The sequence below is a fragment of the Anolis carolinensis genome, chromosome 5 (genome assembly GCF_035594765.1).
Source record: "Anolis carolinensis isolate JA03-04 chromosome 5, rAnoCar3.1.pri, whole genome shotgun sequence".
NCBI lineage: Eukaryota > Metazoa > Chordata > Lepidosauria > Squamata > Dactyloidae > Anolis > Anolis carolinensis.
This window is the reverse complement of record NC_085845.1, coordinates 102,226,103-102,248,479: the sequence shown is the minus strand read 5'-3', so window position 1 is coordinate 102,248,479 and position 22,377 is coordinate 102,226,103. Positions and strand designations below refer to the sequence as shown.

Here is a 22,377-nt window from a genome sequence, read left to right as displayed (position 1 = left end):
TTCACACCACAGTTAACAAAGCTCCTGACAAGGGAACAAAGTTTTGTTTATTCCTGTCCATTGTCATCTTTGACAAGCTGGATTTTTTTTTAGTATCAGTACTTGGACCATTGTGAAGGAGACTTTTGTCATTGGCTTGCAGCATACCATTATAGAAAGCCTTCGCTTGTGTATGATCAGTAAGATTGTGTTTTAGTTCCATTTAAAATTTGGGTCCGAGGCAGAAAGACACATTCAAAACACAACTAATTCCAGCAGATGGATCAGGAGAAGGCACTGATTAGTAATAACAGCTGGGGTATAGGAAGATGGAAACTGTGAAAGGGAACAGCTGCTGAATTAGGAACAGCCAACAGGATCATGGGTTGAGAATTTTTGAGGGCCCTTCCACACAGCCATATAACCCAGAATATCAAGGCAAAAAAATCCCACAATATGTGCTTTGAACTGGGGGCCCATCTATTTTTTTAAATTTGTTTTTATTGTTGTTTTGTCGTTTTATCCCACTCCCACCCTCCCGTCCTTGTACATAGACTTTATACAACAAACTACATAAGTTACATTTGAAATATCAGTCTCAATCTTAATTTTTCCACTCCACATCTTAGTACGTTCTCTAAATAGTTCTTAACTGGTTCCCACATCCCCTTGATTATTGAAATATTTTCAATTTTATCTATATTATTCCATTCGCAATTTGTGATTACTACATTTAACATATCAACTATATACTTATACCAATTCATCAGAGTCCATTTTGTTTTATCTTTCCAACCCCTCACTAAAACAATTTGTGCACATGCTATTAATTTGTCAATAATTTTTTCTTTTTGTATATTCTTCACTTCCGTTATCCTTGCATGTAGTACATTTCTATTAACTACTAGCTATGCCCGGCCACGCGTTGCTGTGGCGTTGTCTGGTGGTGTTGGTGAGAAATTGTTGAGGTAGTGGTGGTATTGAATGTCTGTTGTATGGTTGTCTTTATGTTTAGTATGAACACTGAAGTGGATTATATGGCAGTGTGGAGTCAAGATAATCCAGTTTAAAGCAGATAATATAAGATTCTAAATGGGTTATATAGCTGTGTGGAAGAGCCTTGAGTCTACACTGCCATATAATCCAGTTAAAATCTGATAATCTGTGGAAGAGGCCTAAGTGAGGCCTAACTGTGCCTGTCCCCTGGGCTGAGTAGGTTGCTAGGAGACCAAGTGGGTGGAGCTTAGCCTTCAAACTGGCAGCAATTGGATAAAAACTATTATTCCTTTCCCTGTAATTAGGACTTTATTTTTCTTTTCTTTTTGTTGTATCAACCTAGAGCCGTGAATGATGGGTTATGTTGTCAAATTTCGAGGTTGGGGGGCCTGTAGTTTTGTTGTTTTGTCCGCTGCCCTGATGCCATCACTCTTTTATATATAGAGAGATTACTATTTGTAGATTTAGCATTCTATTGATTTCTCCTTCAATCATTCTCCAGCACCCAATTGCACTCCCATATCATATGATCAACACCTATCTTTCATCCCTGGTAAAAAACGTGAAAGTTGTGCAGGAGTTCTGTACCACTTTTGTAACATTTTCCTTCTTGCTTCCCTTAACACATTGCACTTTTCTTTTGCTATATTAATTTCCCTTTATATATCTCCCCTCTCAATTTCCATGTCCATTCTCCATGTTTGGAAAATTTCCTCTATTATTTCTTCTTTTACTGTTATAATTTGTTCGTACAGATCTCCTGCCACCTTCTTTTTGTCTCTCAAACATTTCCTAATCCCCTTCTCAAATGGACTGTCCTGTTCTCTAATTTTTCCCCTCAGTCTAAAAATTTCCTGTCTTATAGCCCAGCTTTGAATCCAGTTCCCTGATCCTATCCAATTCTGAATTTCTTTTTGTTCTACAGGGTCTCCATCTACTGTATACAAATCCTCCACTAACCTTTTCCCTCTACTTTCAATTGATCTCAATGTTCTGCCTATGATTTCGTTATTATTGTAATTGGGGGGCCATCTAGACAGTATCTTTATCCCCGGAGCTCCCGCAGCAATCAGGAGGGTGGCCAGACGCCATTCCCTGTAAACCCGGAAACAATAGTTACAAAAGGCAATATTGGTGCGGGAATATTGCATTTTTTAGCCGAATATCCAGATCTTCACATGTCTGTATGTCCCTGCAGTTGGAAATCACGGAATATTTTTTAATCTGGGTGTGTTCCCGGGTTATAGATGTTTGTTCCCGATTGGTCAGTTCCTAAAAAGAAGGTGACACTTGAATTTTGTTTTTGTTTGTTCATTCAGTCATTTCTGACTCTTCGTGACCTCATGGACCAGTCCACGCCAGAGCTTCCTGTCAGCCGTCACCACCCCCAGTTCCTTCAAGGTCAAGCCAATCACTTGAGTAGAAAACAAAAACTTTGTCCTGGGAAGAGGAACTTTGTCCTTCACCTGTTTAATGAAGTTTGTGGCACAAAAAATGAAGTTCCTGGGGTGCAACAAGTACTTTCACATTAAGTAGTACACAGTGAAACGGGAACATACACTTTTAAACCAGGAACAGAATGCCATCATTATTGTAATTAGTCAGATCTTGTTGTATAGCCATCTGTGGAGACAGGCTTCGTGGTGTACTTGTGCCAGGGAACAACAGGATGATGTTGCCGGATTATACATGTTGGCTTCTCATTGGGTGTATGCAGACAGCATGGGTACAGTTTAAAAAGGTAAAGATTTCCCCTGACGTCAAGTCCAGTCATGTCTGATTCTGGGGGTTGGTGCTCATCTCCATTTCTAAGCTGAAGAGCCAGCATTGTCCGTAGACACCTCCAAGGTCATGTGGCCGGCACGACTGCATGGAGCGCTGTTACCTTCCTGCCAGAGCGGTACCTATTGATCTACTCACATTGGCATGTTTTCGAACTGCTAGGTTGGCAGAAGCTGGAGCAAAAGTGGGTGTTCATGCCACTCCCGGGGTTTGAACCTGGGACCTTTCGGCCTGCAAGTTCAGCAGCTCAGTGCTTTAACACACTTCTCCACCGGGGCTCCCGGGTACAGTTTAGTAAATGGCAAAAACTTACTAATGGCTGTTGGGACATGGATGTGCTGGAGAGGAATGTGAATACTGAGAGCCAAGGACATGCAGGTGGCTAATAGAAACAGCCATGTATAAGCCAGGAACAGCACCCCATTGTTCCATGCCACAAGTATACAATCTAATCTGTCTGGACAGATGGCCAGGCAACCAGTCTCTAAAAAGTGTCAATAATGACAAAGTTCTGTTCCTGGCTTGAAAGTGTGTGCTCCTGTTTCATTGTGCAGTGCTGACTTGGGCAGAAGTGGTCCTACCCCATTAGGCTTGTTTGTGTGGCAGATACTTCATGAAACATCTGGAGGGCACAGTTTTTCTGGCCAGGACAAAAAACAGAACTTTTGCAAAGATCCACATATCTGTATAGCCGCATCCCGAGGCTTTTTAAAAAAAAGGTGGTTGAGGTTTCCGGTGGAAGTCTTTCAGCTGCCATCTTGGGAGCCCCTAAATCTCAGAACAAAGCAGCAAGGGCCCTTCCACGCAGCCCTATAGCCCAGAATATCAAGGCAGAAAATTTCACAATACCGGCTTTGAACCGAGTTATCTAAGTCCACACTCAGGCCCCTTCCACACAGCTGAATAAAATTCCACATGTTCTGCTTTGAACTGGAATATGTGGCAGTGTGAGCTCAGATATCCCAGTTCAAAGCAGATATTGTGGGATTTTCTGCCTTGATATTCTGGGTTATATGGCTGTGTGAAAAGCCCCCAGATAATGTGGGATTTTCTGCCTTGATATTCTGGGATATAGGACTGTGTGGAAGGGCCCCAAGTCTGGACAACAGAGGCAGAAATCCCAGGACTAACAGGTCTGTATGTGGACTTCTTCTGGGATTTTTTGCCCTAGTTTAAAACCGTAATTTAGTGCTATCTGGAAGCGCCCTGGGTTATCTGAGTCCACTCTGCCATATATTCCAGTTTGAAGCAGACGTGTGACATGAAACCAGTCTTGCTGAGCTGAGGGCGAATGCTTTTCTTACACCCCCTGGTTGCTGAGGGCCCTTCCAGACAGCCTCTTAGTCTAGGACAAAGAAGTGGGACAAAAATCATGGTATCTTAAGGAAAGTCCATACATGGATTTATAGTCCCAGTAAATGGTCCCCCGGTGTCCTGAAAGGCTTGCTTATAGCAAATTTTTCAAACTGGACGCAGGACATCTGTCAGAAGATTTCTTTCAATTTTATACCCCATGATGTGCTAGACCTCATAAGAGCTGATGCAGATGTAAGTACACCCAGATTTTGTTTTGGTCATTATCTCTCCTCACCCTCTTGCTGCTTTTACATTTGCCCTCTTCAACCCTGTTTCCCTTTGGGGTCACTTGCCTGCCATGCTGGTGCCCACTGTGTAATTTTTAATTTAAAGCTCTGTTTAATTTCAGAAATATGAGAACAAAGGAATGGTTGGAGAGAGTTCTCATGGGGACTCCTGTCCTCTCGTGTTTCCATTTAGCCACCTGTGTGTCCATGACTTCATTTGTTTACTTCTCTCATCAGCTGTTTCGGGATTATAAAATTAGGATTAGAGCAGTCCACATCAGCTTATTGCAACCAACTCTCAATTTTTTTTTACTGCAAGGATATACAGCACATTTGTCAGCCAATCGTGAATTTAAAGAGGACCTTTTTAACATGTGTTTTAAACTCAATCCAGTGATCCAAGACATGTTTTTGGCAAGTGTCATCTAGTCCTTTTATCCCAATTTCTTGCAGATTTTAAGGCCTGTGTAGAAGGGGTCTGAGACACCATGTTGGGGTTCTACCAAGCTGAACCACACATGCTAGCTCTAGGGATCTGGCTTCTATAGGCTCATTGATGTACAGTTAGGTGGGTTGATGCCAAATAAAGTGTCCCTTTAATCTCCACTTAATTGTGTCTGGTCTGTAGTTTTCTATGTGATGGATGTCACCTCTTAACATACAAAATTATTTTGGTGAGTTGCAATGGCATATCTCTGACACAAACATGCTTTTTTATTTAATTCAGAATTACTTTTAAGATGGGTGAGGCCAGGCATAGCTAAATATGGGACATTGTTATTGTTATTGTTAAAATGGTGAATATCAGTTTAGCTCACCTTATTTATTTATTTATTTACAGCATTTATATTCCGCCCTTCTCACCCCGAAGGGGACTCAGGGCGGATCACATTACACATATAGGCAAACATTCAATGCCTTTTAACATAGAACAAAGACAAGACAAACATAGGCTCCGAGCGGGCCTCGAACTCATGACCTCCTGGTCAGAGTGATTCATTGCAGCTGGTTGCAGCTGGCTTGCTCTCCAGCCTGCGCCACAGCCCGGGCTTACCTTACTCTCAGCCTCCTTCTACACTTCCATATAATCCAGGTTATCAAATCAGATAATCCACATTGTCTGCTTTCATTGGATTATATGAGTCTACACTGCCATATAATCTGATTCAAATCAGACTATCTGGGTTTTATATGGCAGTGTAGAAGGGGTGTCACTTGTTCTAGGAGAAGGTAGGGAGAATAGTTTTTAATTTAAAGCTCTGTTTAATTTCAGAAATATGAGAACAAAGGAATGGTTGCAGTCAGAGGTGTCAAAGGAAACACATGAAAAACGCAGATTCTCCGTTTCACACATCCTTCCTCTAATCCCACTTTTCATATGATATAATATGTACACAAACGATAAAATGCAGCCTTGCATGACCCCTTGCCGAGTAGAAATCTGTTTAAAGTTACACAAATAATCTGTTGCTATTATTTTGTTAATGTTTCGCTGTAACACTCCAAGTCTGATATTTTCTGCAAATAATATTGTGGCTCTTGCATATCTGAAATTGTTGAAGCCCTTTCCTCATATTTTTGTGTCTCCGTCTCCAAAAGCTCCTTTCTATGCTGAATAATCTGCATTAAACTGTGGAATAAAATACTCCCTTGCTGGAAATCATTCTGTTTCTCAATGTTCTCTCCTTACAGTGACCTTGTAGACATCATGCATAAGGACAATCAATTATTGGAGAACTCATTCATTGGGACACAATCTACACAAAGACTTAAGTAGAAATTAGTTGGTTTTTTATGGTAGTGGATTTTGCTTTTCTTTTTTGTTTTTCCTTGCTTTGTAAATCTGTATTTTATAAATTACTTTTTTAAAAATTCAGGTAATAGAATCAATAGAAGAGAACAGTTCGAATCATAAGGCGACAGAGAAGCTCCAAAATGGAATCTACTGAACAGCCACAGTAGGAGAAGGTGATCCGGGCAGAAGATCCCTTTGAGACAGTGGTAATGGTACTCCAGTTGATAATAGCACTGGGAAAACCTCCAAAATTACTATTGTCAAAAGTATTAATATCTTTCTTTATGTGCTTCTCACATACTACAGCTGAAAGAGCCCTGTCACTGGAGAGTCTTAACTGCTCCTTACTCTCTGCAATTGCATTTTACATTCTAGTGATGTTTTGATTATTGATGCTTGGAAAATCCTGTAATTATTTAGTGCATATTTCCAGTACCTATAACAACAAAACTTTGTCACTACTTTTCTTAAGAATGCTACATGAGATATCAAATGAAGCTAATCTCTGCCATTGTATCCATTGCTTGAAAAAAGAATCATAAACAGAGCAAGCATATAAAGGTCTCCATATCAGACCAACATGAATATGTCTTGTGGTGACACTGTCACAGGTAAACACCTTACCACCAATGTTCAGCAACAAAATTGTCTCAGTGGTTTGCATTTGCCTTATCAGTGCACAGCTGCAGCATTTTTAGTCTATGATTTACAAATTATTTACACTTGTCTCAAGCAGAGAAGAGTTTTTTCCCATTCTGGACATTTCACAGATATTTAAACTCTACTTGCCTAGTTTCCAACAGACCTCACAACCTCTGAGAATGCCTACCATAGATGTGGGAGAAACATCAGGAGAGATGTTTCTGGAACATAGCCATATAGCCCAGAAAGCCCACAGTAACCCACTACAAATGATTTGTTTATTCACAACTGGGGATAGATTGGAATTCCCAATTTGGTTCTTTTAAAAAACATCTTTTAATTGAATATGTATGTAGGATATCACAATTCAGAATCACATCACTGAAAAGTCAGAAGAAATAAACGATTTTTCATTCAATTTTCGTACGTTTTGGTATGTTCTATTCTCTTCGCCTTTCTAATTTCATACATATATATTATTTATATCAATCAGTTTTACTCCTCTCCCTCCCCCTCTCACCCCCTACCTCCGGGAACAGTTGTATCTCTATTTCTAATATTATTTTAATTGATAGATCATGAAGATAGTCTGTTATAATTCCTTATATTTTCCTTTTCCTTTGACTCTGGCTATCAGTTTTTTGTTTCAAATCCCAGTTCTCACTGGGACAATCATTCATGTATTGATTCTCCTTTCAGAAATACAGTCCTGAAGCATATAATCCGCTACTAACCCTTTATATCATGCTTTATTGATTAGCCCATCAGCCGTATCAAAACATTTAACACATAGACATACATACAACATACAACCTTCAATACAAAAGAAGTTAAAATAAACAAGCTGTCAACAAGATCCCATCCAGATCAAATATCTGCATCACCTTTACAGTTTACCCCAATTTATTCCAAACATGCAGTTCTCAGCTGTGTTGCTTTGAATAGGAAAATGGCTGTTTTGTTTGTTATTTTAGAATTCTGGCCGGCCAACAAAAATGTAGTTTTAATACATATAATCCGCTAAGTATTCTAACATTTTTTAATTTCCCATTTTCATTTCTCTTTCCAGCCCAGGGCAACTGTTGCTTGGGCAGCTTCTGTCATATATTTTACAATATCAGTCCATCTTTAACTTCTATTCTCTGCGTAAAAAAATGTATTTTATTCAGATCTACTTTTAGGTACTGCTCCACCACATTTGGGCCAACATAATTTTGATGTGGATTTAGTTATATGCGCTAGTTGGTTTGGGGTTCAATACCATTTAGTCAATATTTTCCACTGTTCCTTTAATCCTTAAATTTTTAATTTTTTTATTGTGTGGATCCAGTGTTAAATTTCCTTCTCATTACTATTAAGGTCCTCTTTCCAGACCTTGACTAGTGTTTGTTTCAAATTATATTGTTTTTTAATTTTCCTATATAAGAAACCCCTTAATTTGGTTCTTCATATTTTTAATTCTTTTGTTTGCCGTTCATACTGTTGGGATTTTGTTGCTAGGGAAACTCCCAAAAATACAGCAGAGCATCCAAAATACAAGACCAGGATACTTATAGTTTAGTATTTAGCTCACAGCAAGTGGAGCATGAAGTGTCACGTGGCTGTAAGGAATTTTAGAGCTTAGGAAGCAAACATGCAGAGTTCAATCTTTAAGATTACAAAAGGTTTATTTACAAAAAGAATACCTACATTTCTTAATAGTAAAGAACTGGGTCTGATCTACTCATAACTTCAGCTCTCAAGAGGGGAAAATCTCCAAGCACACTACATCTCTCCTGACACACAAGCAGAGAGAAGTCTCAATGCACACAGCACACATAAGATGCAAAAGTAGAAGTCAGAATGCAAAAGGCATGCACCTGCAAAGTATCAATTCTACATAACCAAGCAGAATAGGAGCAGAAACAGAGGAGAGAAGAAATAGATACATTCCAACTGTCATTCGGGAGTCAGGGGGGAATGGATTTCCCTCAGCCTATTCTAAGATAACTAGCTACTCCACATTGAAGACTGCAGACTTGGGCAGTGTGAGGTTGAATTCCAACACATACTCTGCCTCTTCTCTAAGATGCCTACACTGTGTTTCTAAAACTTCAAGTAACGTAAATTTGAGGAATGAAGAGAAATGTTGTACTAATGGTGTGGAGGGAGATTATTATTTTGGATTAACACTCTTATTTATCCACTGGGTAAGCCCTCTTAAATTGAGTGGAAATTGAATAAGAATTTCAAGTACAAATAACACTGGCCAAAACACATTTTGGTGCCTCAAATGGTAGCCCTAAATATATTTGACCTGCTGATTCCAAAAATGGCACTAGTTTTCCCCCATTGGCTCTATATGCGTATTATTATTATTATTATATTTTATTTTTGTTTTCCACCTCCATCTTCTCGAAGAGACTCGAGGCGGCTCACATGGGGTCAAGCCCATTCAACTTGGATTAAAACACAAATCAGCAAAGTTAAAACATCATAGCCACATAAAACAACATACTGTATATACTCGAGTATAAGCCTAGTTTTTCAGCCCTCTTTTTAAGACTGAAAAAGCCCCCCTCGGCTTATACTCGGGTGAGAATCCTGGTTGGCTTATATTTGGGTCAGCTTATATTTGAGAATATATGGTACATTTATTATTTTTCTCTATTATTATTGGTTTTATTACATTTATTATTTTTCTCTATTATTGTTGCTACTATTACATTTATTTTACTCTATATTTATTATTATTATTATTATACATTTATTATTTCACTCTTATCTTATTATTACATTTATTATTTTACTTCATTATTACATTTATTATTTTCCTGTATTTATTATTATTATTATTATTATTATTACATGTATTATTTTACTCTATTATTATTAAAAGGATACATAAGCACATTTACATTGAAGAAGATAAGAATAATGATTTGATCAGAGTTGGACAGTTTTATCTTAAATTTGAGCTTTATGTAAATATTCAAAAACATTTAACCTACTGATGCCTCAATTAATGTAATTTTATTGGTATCTATTTTTATTTCTGAAATTTACCAGCCTCGGCTTATACTGGAGTCAATGTTTTCCCAGGATTTTTTTGGTAAAATTAGGTGCCTCTGCTTATATTCGGGTCGGCTTCTACTCGAATATATATAGTAAAACAACATCAACAGCAATTTAGAACCTGACAGTAATAATTACTGGAAATTCAGAGGATAAGAATGTGTGCATAGAATGTGTGTAGGTCTTGTTTGATGATGTCAGGCAATCATAAATATGGTGGAAGAGCAGTATCAATAAAAACACTGAAACCTATAGGACAGGGACTGTGACATACCAGTTTTCACCTGCTCGCCCATACAAATCATGATAACCATACCTAGGAAACTACAGCTGATGCAGTCTATCCAATGCAATTTTCTGAATCAGAGTCCGAAATAACCCCAGGAACATGTCTAAAAGGCAAGACACTAAGAAATTTTTTTAGCTGGGCTGTGTGATCTCTATATATGCATGGAAACATAATTGGTCTAATGGCATAAAGAACAGCAAAGTGCAAAGGAAGGTCGATGCCAGCTTGGAGGCAGATTGTTGGGGCATCTGCTTGCTCGTAGCTGCTGCTCCTGAGGTGAGAGCACTAGAACTGCCATAGTGGAGGTTTTCCTCATTGCCTTTTTGTTCACTGCCAAATTGGCTTGACTTCAGCTTTTCAGATGCTGATGGTAACTGATGAGCAGAGAATGAAAGTGGCCAGAGCCTCTGCTATACTGGTTTAGATTGTAGGGAGTGTTGTAGAGGAGAAGATGTCATATAAAGAAATATATCTAACAAGATTAGTGAAGCAAAATAGTATTCTGTTTTGCCCCTGGGCATGTAATTAATAGCATTTATCTTTATCTTCCTAGGCAAGCTCCAATTTCTGTAAACAGTTTTGTAACCAATTTTGCAACCTATTGCATTAGTTCAGGCATGGGCAAACTTCGGCCCTCCGGGTGTTTTGGATTTCAACTCCTACAATTCCTAATAACCTCAAGCCCTTTCCACCCCCCACCCCCCAAGCTGCGGCTGGGGGGGGGGGGGAAGGACCTGAGGCTGTTAGGAATTGTGGGAGTTGAAGTCCAAAACACCCCTAGGGCCGAAGTTTGCCCATGGCTGAATTAGATTAATTGCACAACTGGCAGCGAGCTATTAATATAGAATCACATGAATAGGGCATGACTGCAAATTTTGGTGGACTCACTTTCATTTTAGTCTCCATTGGGTTTAATGCTGTTTCACCTGCATTTTTGTCAACAAATTCAAATTTTTCTAAGAAGGCATATAAACCCAATGGCCTTCAAATGGATACAGAAGATTGTGTCTGTTTTCACCTCCCTGCTCAAGATGAGGCAAAGATAATACTGTCAGTAATCTTCTCCACATCTGTCCTTTCCGTATTTTGTTTTATTGCAATGCTACGGTTTCTGCAAAGGGTCCTGATAAAAATGTTGTCCCTCTGACTCTCAGGAACGTTAATGTGGCTCTTGGTATTTTGTAAATAAAGGTAGCTCTTCTCTGTGCTAATGCTATACCATAATTTAATGTTTTTCCCCCCCAAAAAACGGGCTGCAGAGATTCCAAATGATTGGGTTAATGAAAATTCATTCAAGTAATCATGCTTTTCCACTTCGTGGTAGGAAGGGGACTTCCAGCACTACTGGACCGGAAAGGATTTGATGCCTGTGCTTTCATGTAGCTTGTAACATGCTCTGCAGCTGTTTATCTCTCATCCCATCTGCTGGAGATTTTGCTCTGCTAGCTTTCAAAAAAAGTGTGTTTTAATGAATGAACAGAGCTTAGGAAAGGGAATTGGTGGAACATATTGTGGGCATGTGATGGGTGAGCTTCCCCCACGTGTATAACTTCATACATAGGCAGGGCAAGGGAGAGGCAAGGAGAGAAAGAGATAGATAGACTTAAACGCAGCTTGGAACGTTGTTTATAGGCAGACTCTTTCTCTTCTCCTATAATTAAAGTAGCAAGAAATGCTTCTTTGATGCTCTTCTTGTGGTGCCCCTTTCTGGTTTTCACAGAAAATAATGTCATGATGGGTTGAACTATAGCTTTGGTTTCACATTTTTATGTCTATACATCTTATGATGTAACTTTTTCAACCCCCCAAAAGGGGATAGCAATTCTGTATATACTAGAAACTAGAAATGGTTGGAGGAAGTTCTCTAATAGTAGGACAATCTACTAGAATCACTGGTGATCCAGTAGAAGGATCCTTAATCTCAAACTTGTGGAATAGCAGCTCCATAGCCCTAGCACCTCCACCCTCCTTTGGGCATTAAACACCAGATGGTGGTGCCATCTGTTGCTGGAAAGCACCCTTCTGCAGAGGGAGCATTGCCCTCGCTGTGAATTTTGGGCTCAGTTCTCAGAAAAAAACTGGCTAAAAATATATTCAGAGATTGCAAAAAAAAAAATCTCTTTTAACACAGTAACATAAATAAACTTAAATAACAAGAAACTATTGACCATTCAACTTGATGCCAGGAATGCCAGGAAAGGTTCTAGAACAGATAATGTCTGTGTTGTCGAAGGCTTTCATGGCCAAAATCAATGGGTTGCTGTGAATTTTCCAGGCTGTATGGCCATTTTCCAGAAGCATTATCTCCTGATATTTCACCCACATCTATCGCAGACATCCTCAGAGGTTGTGAGGTATATTGGAGTCTAAGCAAGGGAGGTTTATATATCTGTGGAAGGTCCAGGGTGGGAGAAAGAACTCTTGTCTGTTGGAGGCAAGTGTGAATGTTGTGATTAATCACCTTGATTAGCATTTAGTGGCCTTGCCATTAAAAATGTTCTTACCATGCATCAATCTAACCATTCACCACATAGGTAAGCTGATGAAAAAACACAATCTGCAAACTATCTACAGACCCACTAAGAAAATCCAACAAATGCTACATTCAGCAAAGGTAAGAGGGATCCCCTCGCTTCTGCAGGAGTCTACCACATACCATGCTACTGTGGACAAGTCTACACAGGGACCACCGAACACAGCATTGCCCAAACACGAATCTATGAACATGAAAGGTACTGCAGGCTAACTCAACCAGAGAAGTCAGCCATAGCAGAGCACTTGACGAACCATATTATTTGAGAACACAGAAATGCTATAACAACTACCATGGTAGACTACACAGAGAAGCCACTGAAATCCACAAGCATGTGGACAATTTCAAGTTTTGCAAGTCAACGCTCAGAGTTAATATTGAGCCAATGAAGTCCTGCCTTGGTGCAGGATATATGCACCAGAATCCTCCCAGCTTCTTTAATGTACTCTTGTGTGACAACTAAGTACAACGTTCTCTCATAAAACATTATATAGGAGCCGCGGTGGCGCAATGGGTTAAACCCTTGTGCCAGCTGAAATACTGACCTGAAGATCTGAAGGTTGGAGGTTTGATTCTGCGAGATGGGATAAGCTCCCATCTGTCAGCCCCAGCTTTCCATGTGGGGACATGAGAGAAGCCTCCCACAGGATGGTAACACATCCGGGCGTTTCCTGGGCAACATCACTGTAGACGGCCGATTCTTTCACACCAGAAGCGACTTGCAGTATATTCTATTCTCAATTCGCTTCTGACACAATAAAAAAAATCAAACATTATCCTATTATTGTGATCTTAACCTGCTGGTCCATTTTGGTCATATTTATTTGGGCAACCCTACATATTATTATCCAAAAGTCATTCCACTGGCTGCCAATTAGTTTCTGGGCCAAGTACAAGGTGTTAGTTTTGACCTTTGAAGCCCTACATGGTTTGGACCCAGGTTACCTAAAGGATCGATTGCCTTCTCCAGTACAATCTGCCCTGAACACTGAGGTCCTCTGGGGGGCGGCTACTCCAACCAGCCAAAACCCAACTGGCAGCTATCACCCAGAGGACCTTTTTATCGGCCGCTCCAAGACTGTGGAACGACCTGCCGGAAGACCTCTGACAGTTAAATGAGCTGTCGGAATTTTAAAACCATCTAAAGACTTATCTCTTTTGGCAAGCCTACCCAGCCAGTTTTAAGCATGAATTTTAAACTTGTGTCCTGTGTTTTAATCTCTGATCTGTATGTATTTTATAGAAATACATTTTAATATGTAACTTTTATAGAACTACATTTTAATATGTGTGTTTATAGAATTTTTATAATGTTTATGTGTTTTACTGTGCTGTGACCCACTTCGAGCCACAAGGAGAGGCAGGTAAGAAATAATAATAATAATAATAATAATAATAATAATAATAATAATAATAATAATAATAATAATAATTGCTCTGGATGAATATCCCTCATCTCATGAGCACATGTTTCAAAGCTTGCACTATGCCTGCCGAATGCCCCTCAAAAGGCCACCAGTGAAGCAGCATGTAAGAGTTGACCTCATAATCAGAAAAGCACTTGAATGCTTATTCCAAATTGCACGCAGGGATGGCTTATTATTTCACTAGGTTCTACTTTCCTAATGATTCCTCTTTTTGATGTCCAAGCTATCTTTTTTAACAAGTGAGGGAGGGCACTGGTGAGGGAAGCTTATCTATTTTCTCCTTTTGTTTCGCTGTTCATGCATGTTCAGGAAGTGAGTCTAGAAACAGCTGCTGTTTACCTGGCCAGTTGTATGCATACACACAAACACACACACCTACAGTAAAACTAACTAGAGTAAAATCCCCTTATTTCTTAGCCCAAGTTTTATTGCTTTCTGTACTGCTGCAACCCAGTGCCAAAAAGCCATGTTTTTTCAGTCTTTCTTACACTGTTGGTGCAAGTCTTTGCTAAACATTTCAGGTCAGACAAAGGACAAAGACAGAAAAGGGGATAGGACAGTACAAAAAGATTGTTGGTATTAAGCAGATTATTTGTAAGAGGTTCTATTAACTGAGATATTCCTGTATTTGGGAGAAAGGGAAAATTGTACATCTTGCATCTCCCCACTAACTCACCTGCAAATATTTTGCATGTTCTGAAGTGCCTGGTAGAATCTGTTCAACTATTGGCCTTAACCTGAAATGACAGTAAGAGCTGTTCAGCATTGGACCCATATTTGAGATGTTCTACTGGCACCTTAAGCTTCCTAAAGCTGAGTTTTCAGTATAGGAGGAAAACTGTTGTCCTCCATCCCTAAAGCCCTCCAGATTATCCAAAAGAAATCTTCTATATTGCTGGATTTAATCTAATTTGATTCCCCAGAGAAATAAATACATGAGGTGCCCAACTTTCTAGCTTTTTTCAGGTTTCACTGAACACACAGTTGGAAAGAAGGATGCAATTTCCTTCAATTTCTAGGTAATGCCGATCAATTAAACAGTCTCTGGAAACAAACTTGCCTGAAACGTTTGCTTGTGAGAAGAATACACAGAAAAGTCAAAAGCCAGTCCTAGAGTCCAAGAATCAAACAGAGCTGTCAGCCAATCCAAAGGTCAGCATTGCCGTTATCTGAAGCAGAACTGTAGGAACACCATGTCAGAGTGAAGGCAGATAGTCGCTTCCAACAAACAGCATGGGATATGGCCGTCTCTCAAATTGGTTTTCTATATTTTGCACGGTTTAGTCCAGGGGTCCCCAAACTAAGGCCCGTGAGCCAGATGTGGCCCGCCAAGGTCATTTACCTGGCCCCAGACCTACAGTTTAGACTTAGGGTTGACTTAAGTCTGAAATGACTTGAAGGCACACAACCACAACAATCCTAATTTTGGACTATTTTATCATAGTCCGGCCGCCCAGCATTCTGAAGTACTGTGAACCGGCCCTCCACTTAAAAAGTTTGATGGCCCCTGGTTTAGTCACATCTTTATTCATGAAAATCCGAGCATGTTGGTTAGCATAAATCTGATGAATTCTTAGTTTTTTTTCCTGAATTTTATCTTTTACAAAACAGTCCACAAGAAAGTCTTAAACACATTTATTTTCGAAAATATCAAACCTGCTTGCTTTGGTCTCATACTGTTGCAAAATATCCACAACATATCTGGTATTTTCACTTAGATACCTTTTATAGAAAACCTATTTGATCCTCATGTAGTAGAGATTTCTATTTTATAGTTGTTATTGAACAGAGATATTGGCCAATAGTTTTTTTTATCTTTTAGGTTGCAGTCTTCTTTATAAATTAGTTTCATTAGCCTGTCACAGAGAATCAGATACTTTAGTCCTTAACATGGTATTCACGGTTTACTGTAAAAGCACAATTAATTGATGTTGTAAAATCTTACAATATTGTGCCATCAATCTACATAGAACTGGTTCCTTGTCTGTTTTCTACTCCAGTTCCTTGATGACTCCCATCATTGTAATTGGTTCATCAAGTCTCTTTCTTTGCTTTTTATTAAGGGTTGGGAAATCTTGTCTTTCTAGATGTTTTTGAACTTGTTTTAGGCAAACCAGGTCTATGGAATAGTAGAACTGGTATTTTTTAACAGGAGTAGTATTTCTAAAAGGAGGTTCTTCATTGCCATCTCTAATATTTAGTAATAATTTCTTCCAATACCATTTCCTTAATTATGTGAAGTTCGAGATATCAAATTGCTGCAGTGATAGCCTACTCCACTTGACAATTTTTCTATCAAACTCAAAAGATAAGCTTTGAGAATATATTTTAACCATGGTATACAACCGGCAATCAATTCAGATTTTCAGATTCAAAAATCAATGGGCTATTTACCTAGATAAGCTTAAATTTCTAAAATCCAGGACAGCTTTTACAACAGTTATCTTCATGCTTAATCATGACTGTTGGCAGGTATTCTCCATCTGGCCCTACTTTTGTGTATTTTTGGGACCCAGAAATTTGCCACATTTGCTTTTCTGCACATAACGTTCAGAATCAAGATCCAAATTCTTGGGATCTATTCTGTACAATGTACATTCTAACAATGTGCCAGATGCCAGTCACAGATGCAGGCAAAACGTTATGAGAGAATTCTGGTGGAACATACCCATACAGCCTGAAAACCTCACAGCAACCCAATTCTATGGTAGTTTGCAAGATTTCTCCTTTCACCTTGGTAGCAATAAACATTTATATTGCAGAAGATTGTTATGCTTATGCTGTTAGGTAAATGAATTTTATCTAGTATAAATTTTAATATTGATGCTTCATATCTGATGTATTGTGTTGCATTTTAATAATATTGAATATTTATGTCAATTGTTTTATCCAGTACTTTTATATTGTTGCATGTTTATGTATCTGTTTGTTTGTTTGTGAATAGCCTATGATCTAAGCATCAATAAACTAACATCTTCCTTATTTGTTTATCAATTAAAAATATTTGTTTTCCCTGTCCCCTTCGTACTCATGTTGGATTTCTTATTGCTGAATTACTTTTCTAAGAAGACTAGTTTAATGTAAAGTAGTAAAGGAATACATAGCTTGGCCCATTTTCTCCAGCATGAGATGAAATCCCTTTTCAATTGATTTTTTATTGTTTTCTGATGATCCATCTACCTGATGCTTGGAACTGTTTTGGGAGGAACTGGTTTCACTGCACAAGTGATTAGAATGACAGGTCTGGAGCTGGTTTGAAGCCAGTACGGTGATTACATTAACTATGGATCTTGGCCTCAAACTACTCTGTATGTTTCCCCCCCCCCCCCCCCAATTTCTGGGAGAGATGCGCATCAGCACTCCAGAGGCATAGGAGGTGAAAAAAGGGAACATGACAGTTAGAAGTGGAGATAATCAATTACCCATATCAACGGGACAGCCCTCTGCTAGCCAGCCTTGTCCTTGGGGAATTTTCGAGTGCTCCATCATCCCTTTGTTCCTAATTTATGAAATATTCCAGCAAAGGCAGACCTCTGTTGCATGAGTCAATTTCGCCCTGGATCTGGTCTACACGGATCTGCTGCAGTGCATTAAGGAGCTTAACTCAGACTTTCCTGTGACTTACTCTTTGCCACAGATGAATAATGTTAGTCATGTTAGTCCAATATGCATATCAATCATTACTTATTTGTTGAATAACTTGTTTAACTTCACAAGCAGCTGAATATCTGTATAAATTGCATAATGCTAGTGCTTCTTTAGATACAAGTAAGTATCTAATGTTACCTGAAAAGCTAAGTCTTTTTCTTTGTGAAATAAAACTTTCTAGCATTCTTTGTCAGCATATCAATTATCCTTTTTAGAATAGATTGGAACAGATAAGAAAAGAAAAGAAAAACATTGTAGGCAAAATGTATGTCTTCATTACAACAATATGCGTTCTCAAAATTTTAGCTAATTTTCAGTTACAGGCCAGCAAAAATAAAGACAAGTTTATTTTTTTCAATTCAAGTTCAAGGACTCCCTAAAATCTTTCCATGGTCCCCTTGATCTTTCTGCTACAGCAAACAATTGAACTCTGTCTTGAATCTTCTTCAGGTTGGGTGATTTTAGAGTCTGAGTGACTAGTGTGAAAGTAGGCTTTATATCAATTATAGATTTTTTAAAAAAACAAGCATGTAAAAGTAATTAATTCCCTAATATCAATTTGGCCAAGCCGCACCTAGAATACTATGTCCAGTTCTGGGCACCACAATTCAAGGAAGATTTTGACAAGCTCGAAAGTGTCTCGAGAAGGATGACCAAAATAAAACAGGGCTGAGAGCGGACATGCTAGATATGTTTAAATATTTGAAAAGATTTCACATTGAGGAGGGGATAAACTTGTTTTGCGCTGTTCCGGAGACCAGGACATGGAGCAATTGCATGAAATTGCATGAAAACAGATTCCACTTAAACATTAGAAAGAACTTCGTAATGGTAAGAGCTGTGCGACAGTGGAATCTACTGCCTTGGAGTGTTGTGAAGCCACCTTCTCTGGAGGTTTTTGAGCACTGGCTGGCTGGCTATCTGTTGGGGGAGCTTTTATTGTGTCCTCCTACATGGTAGGAAGTTGGGCTGGATGGCTTAGTGGTCTTCTCCAGCTCTATGATTCTATTAATTTTAAATTCTATTTTCTCCAAGAACCTAGAAGGATCTGACCACTCTGTCAAAAGCCTTAAGGGCATCCGAGGAAAGAATGGGTTAGCTCTTTACGCATCTGATTATAGTTATGAATGGTGTTAAGAACCCTCCACACTGTGTCCGAAAGCAGCCTATTAGGAATGAAACCCATTTGGTCCAGATGTGTATATTTATCAATAAAAGCTTTAATGTGTTGGAAAATAAGAGGAAAATAAAGATTTTAAAGTCCTGATTATTAGACAGTTACTGCCATGTAGATAGTGACTTTATATGGATCACATTCTGGTTTAGGAATAGCTATGATTCAGTCTATCTGCCAATTTTTGAGGATTTCCCCTCATCATAGCATCTTTGTTCAATTTAAGGATTAAGACGTCAGAATAAGTTTTCTAAACTGGATAAAATTGCCCTATATTACACAACTCCAGAAATTTCTGCATAAAGCTATGTGTATGTGATGTGTTATGTAGAATATTGTAATTTATTTTAGAGACTGTAATGACATGACTGAACACTGCTTAAATACTACCAAGAATAGCGGATTCCTTAAGGGCTGAGAATTTTGAGGTACATTTCAAGGTAATGATGATTTAATGGAAAAGTGGTGTGCTATTTTAATCAAATCTGCCAAGATTTGATTATAGTACTCACAGAGACAGCCTCTAAGGTTAATACAGAAATAAAATCAGCACTGAAGTAGAAAACAGAACATGTAAGAAAGCAGGTTGAGGCAAAATTGGCAAACCTGGAAACAGAACTGAAAAATGCTATGAAGATCTTTAGGTTTTTAAGTATAAAAAAATCCTTAGAGATTAATATAATTACAAACAGAACACCCCTGGTTATATACAAAAACAAGAAAAGGTTTGTCTTCTTCATATAAGATCAGAAAAGAGTAAGATTTAGGTGGGGAATAGACAATGATTCACAGTAATGAATCACGGTTGCTACACCAGAATTGTAGTGGAAGTGCAAGACAACAGCAGAGCAGACTCAACAACAGCAGAGCAATATCTGGTCACAAGAAATGCAAAGTGACACAGAAGAAAAAGCAGTAACAAACTTGGTCTTCAAGGACATTGCTGTTATATAAAACTGGTATTAGGAAAATAGTGTTCTTATGTTCTCACACTCAAAGATGATCCAGTACAGGTCGGATTAGATCTATTTCAGTTCTTCAAAAATATATTGAGACACTACTTGGGGATACAATACAATTACCATTAAATGACAGATACTGATTTTAAATGCCATCTAGATTTATGCCACCCTCTCCCACAGATCCTTCCAGAACAGTTTTTGAAGGCTTGGTCTCACATGAGCTAGAAAAAAACAAAATAATAATAATATGAGTAGGAGGCAAAGGAAAGCTGTTCAAGACCTTCCAGCAGATACTTTTATAGTTTTAAAATAAGCAGATAAGGGAGGTGTTATTGTGATATAAGATCTGTCAGTTTATAAAGGAGAAAGCAGACCACTCTGCTTATAAGATTTGTGAAAGTAATCCACTTGAATGTAATTCCAAAATTCTAAGCATTGCAGTTGAAGAAGGGACATCTCTGGGCTATATAAGAGACAAAACGGGAAAAAATCCAATCAAAGCAAATCCCAGGACTCAATTGCTCTATGTCTTCCCTTAGGGTTCATCTATACCAGGCATGGGCAAACTTTGGCCTTCTAGGTGATTTGGACCAACTTCTGCTCCTACCAGCTGTTAGAAATTGTGGGAGTTGAAGTCCAAAACACCTGGAGGGCCAAAGTTTACCTATGCCTGATCTATACAGACATCAGAAAATATGGGGTCAGAGGTGACTGTCCCCCAACAGCAGCAGGATGGAGTCAGCCAGCCCAGTGAGGCACAAAAAAGTTCAGTCCTGCTGGATTGTTACCTTCCCTTTTCTGTCATCGTCGCTTATATTTGAGAAACAATAATACTATTGGTAAATTAAAGGGTTGCCCATAGGGTACCTACCCCATGGCAGCAGAAATAGGAAATCTTTTAATGGAAGATTTTATACAAGGAATCTTATTCTAACAATTAATAAAGTAACAAACTCAGTTTTTGCCAAAGCAATTCCATAATTCATTCAATATTTGGGGTGATGATAATGAAGATCTAAAGCAGTGGTTCTCAACCTGTAGGTCTCCTGGTATTTTGGCCTAAAACTCCAAGAAATCTCAGCCAGTTCACCGCCTGTTAGGATTTCTGGGAGTTGAAGGTCAAAACATCTGGGGACCCACAGGTTGAGAACCACTGATCTAAAGCAATTTCAGAATATGAGATGTTTCAGAAAGATTGATTTGATTTGAAATTGCTATGTCTCTGCCAGCATGAACTGCCCATGAATTAAACTTACCACTTGAAAGTGGGGGGGGGGGGGCATAAAGTTTCAAATGATTTCCACCAGATGCCTCTCTCAGTGCACAAATAGCCCCCAGCCTTACTCATTTGCCAGATGGTGACCCTGCAACGTAAGGGCTCCTAAGATATTCGCCATTGGCAGAATTATTTTTTAGATTTGTTTCTGACTAAGAATGGTTAATAAAGTTTGATAAACTGATAACCTGATTACTCATTACACTATTTGTAACTTTTAGAGTAATATGGGTCCATCATTTTGGAACATTCTATACAATTAATTACATCTAGTTTGAATTTAACAATACTCTATTTTTATCTGAAAATTAGGAAACGAGATAATATAATAACTTCATTATGCAAAACAAAATCCTACATGTACCTTAGATTTGATAGCAGTCATTCTACAACCATGAAGTATAACTCTCCATATGGCCAGTTTCTGAGAATAAAACACAATTGTTCTCATAAAGAAAAAGTTAACTCAGAATTCATGATATTGTCAAATCATCTGAAGGCAATGGGATATCCACAACACACAATATCTAATAGTTTAAGATAGTGTTTCTCAAACTGTGCTCCTCCAGGTGTTTTGGACTTCAGCTCCCAGAAACCCCAGCCATCTTACCAGATGTGATTTCAGTAAGGCCTTCGACAAAGTCCCCCACGACCTTCTGGCAAACAAACTAGTAAAATATGGGCTAGACAAAACTACAGTTAGGTGGATCTGTAATTGGCTAAGCGAACGAACCCAAAGGGTGCTCACCAATGCGTCGTCCTCATCTTGGAAAGAAGTCACGAGTGGAGTGCCACAGGGCTCCGTCCTGGGCCCGGTTCTGTTCAACATCTTTATTAACGACTTAGACGAAGGGTTAGAAGGCACGATCATCATGTTTGCAGACGACACCAAACTGGGAGGGATAGCCAACACTCCAGAAGAAAGGAGCAGAATTCAAAACGATCTTGACAGACTAGAGAGATGGGCTGAAACTAACAAAATGAAGTTCAACAGGGACAAATGCAAGATACTTCACTTCGGCAGAAAAAATGGAATGCAAAGATACAGAATGGGGGACACCTGGCTAGACAGCAGTACATGTGAAAAAGATCTTGGAGTCCTTGTGGACAACAAGTTAAACATGAGCCAGCAATGTGATGTGGCTGCTAAGAAAGCCAACAGGATTCTGGCCTGCATCAATAGGGGAATAGCGTCTAGATCCAGGGAAGTCATGCTACCCCTCTATTCTGCCTTGGT

The 22,377-nt window shown here is 38.8% G+C and overlaps 1 long non-coding RNA gene across 1 annotated transcript in view; it reads right to left on the bottom strand.

The window, feature by feature from the left end:
- LOC134299356 (uncharacterized) overlaps positions 1 to 21,487 on the bottom strand; it is a 42,443-nt gene extending 20,956 nt beyond the window's left edge. Inside the window, exon 1 of the long non-coding RNA XR_010006545.1 lies at positions 14,757 to 21,487. This is a non-coding gene — a long non-coding RNA (uncharacterized LOC134299356). The remainder of the gene's footprint in view (positions 1 to 14,756) is intronic.
- Positions 21,488 to 22,377: the final 890 nt, after the last annotated feature.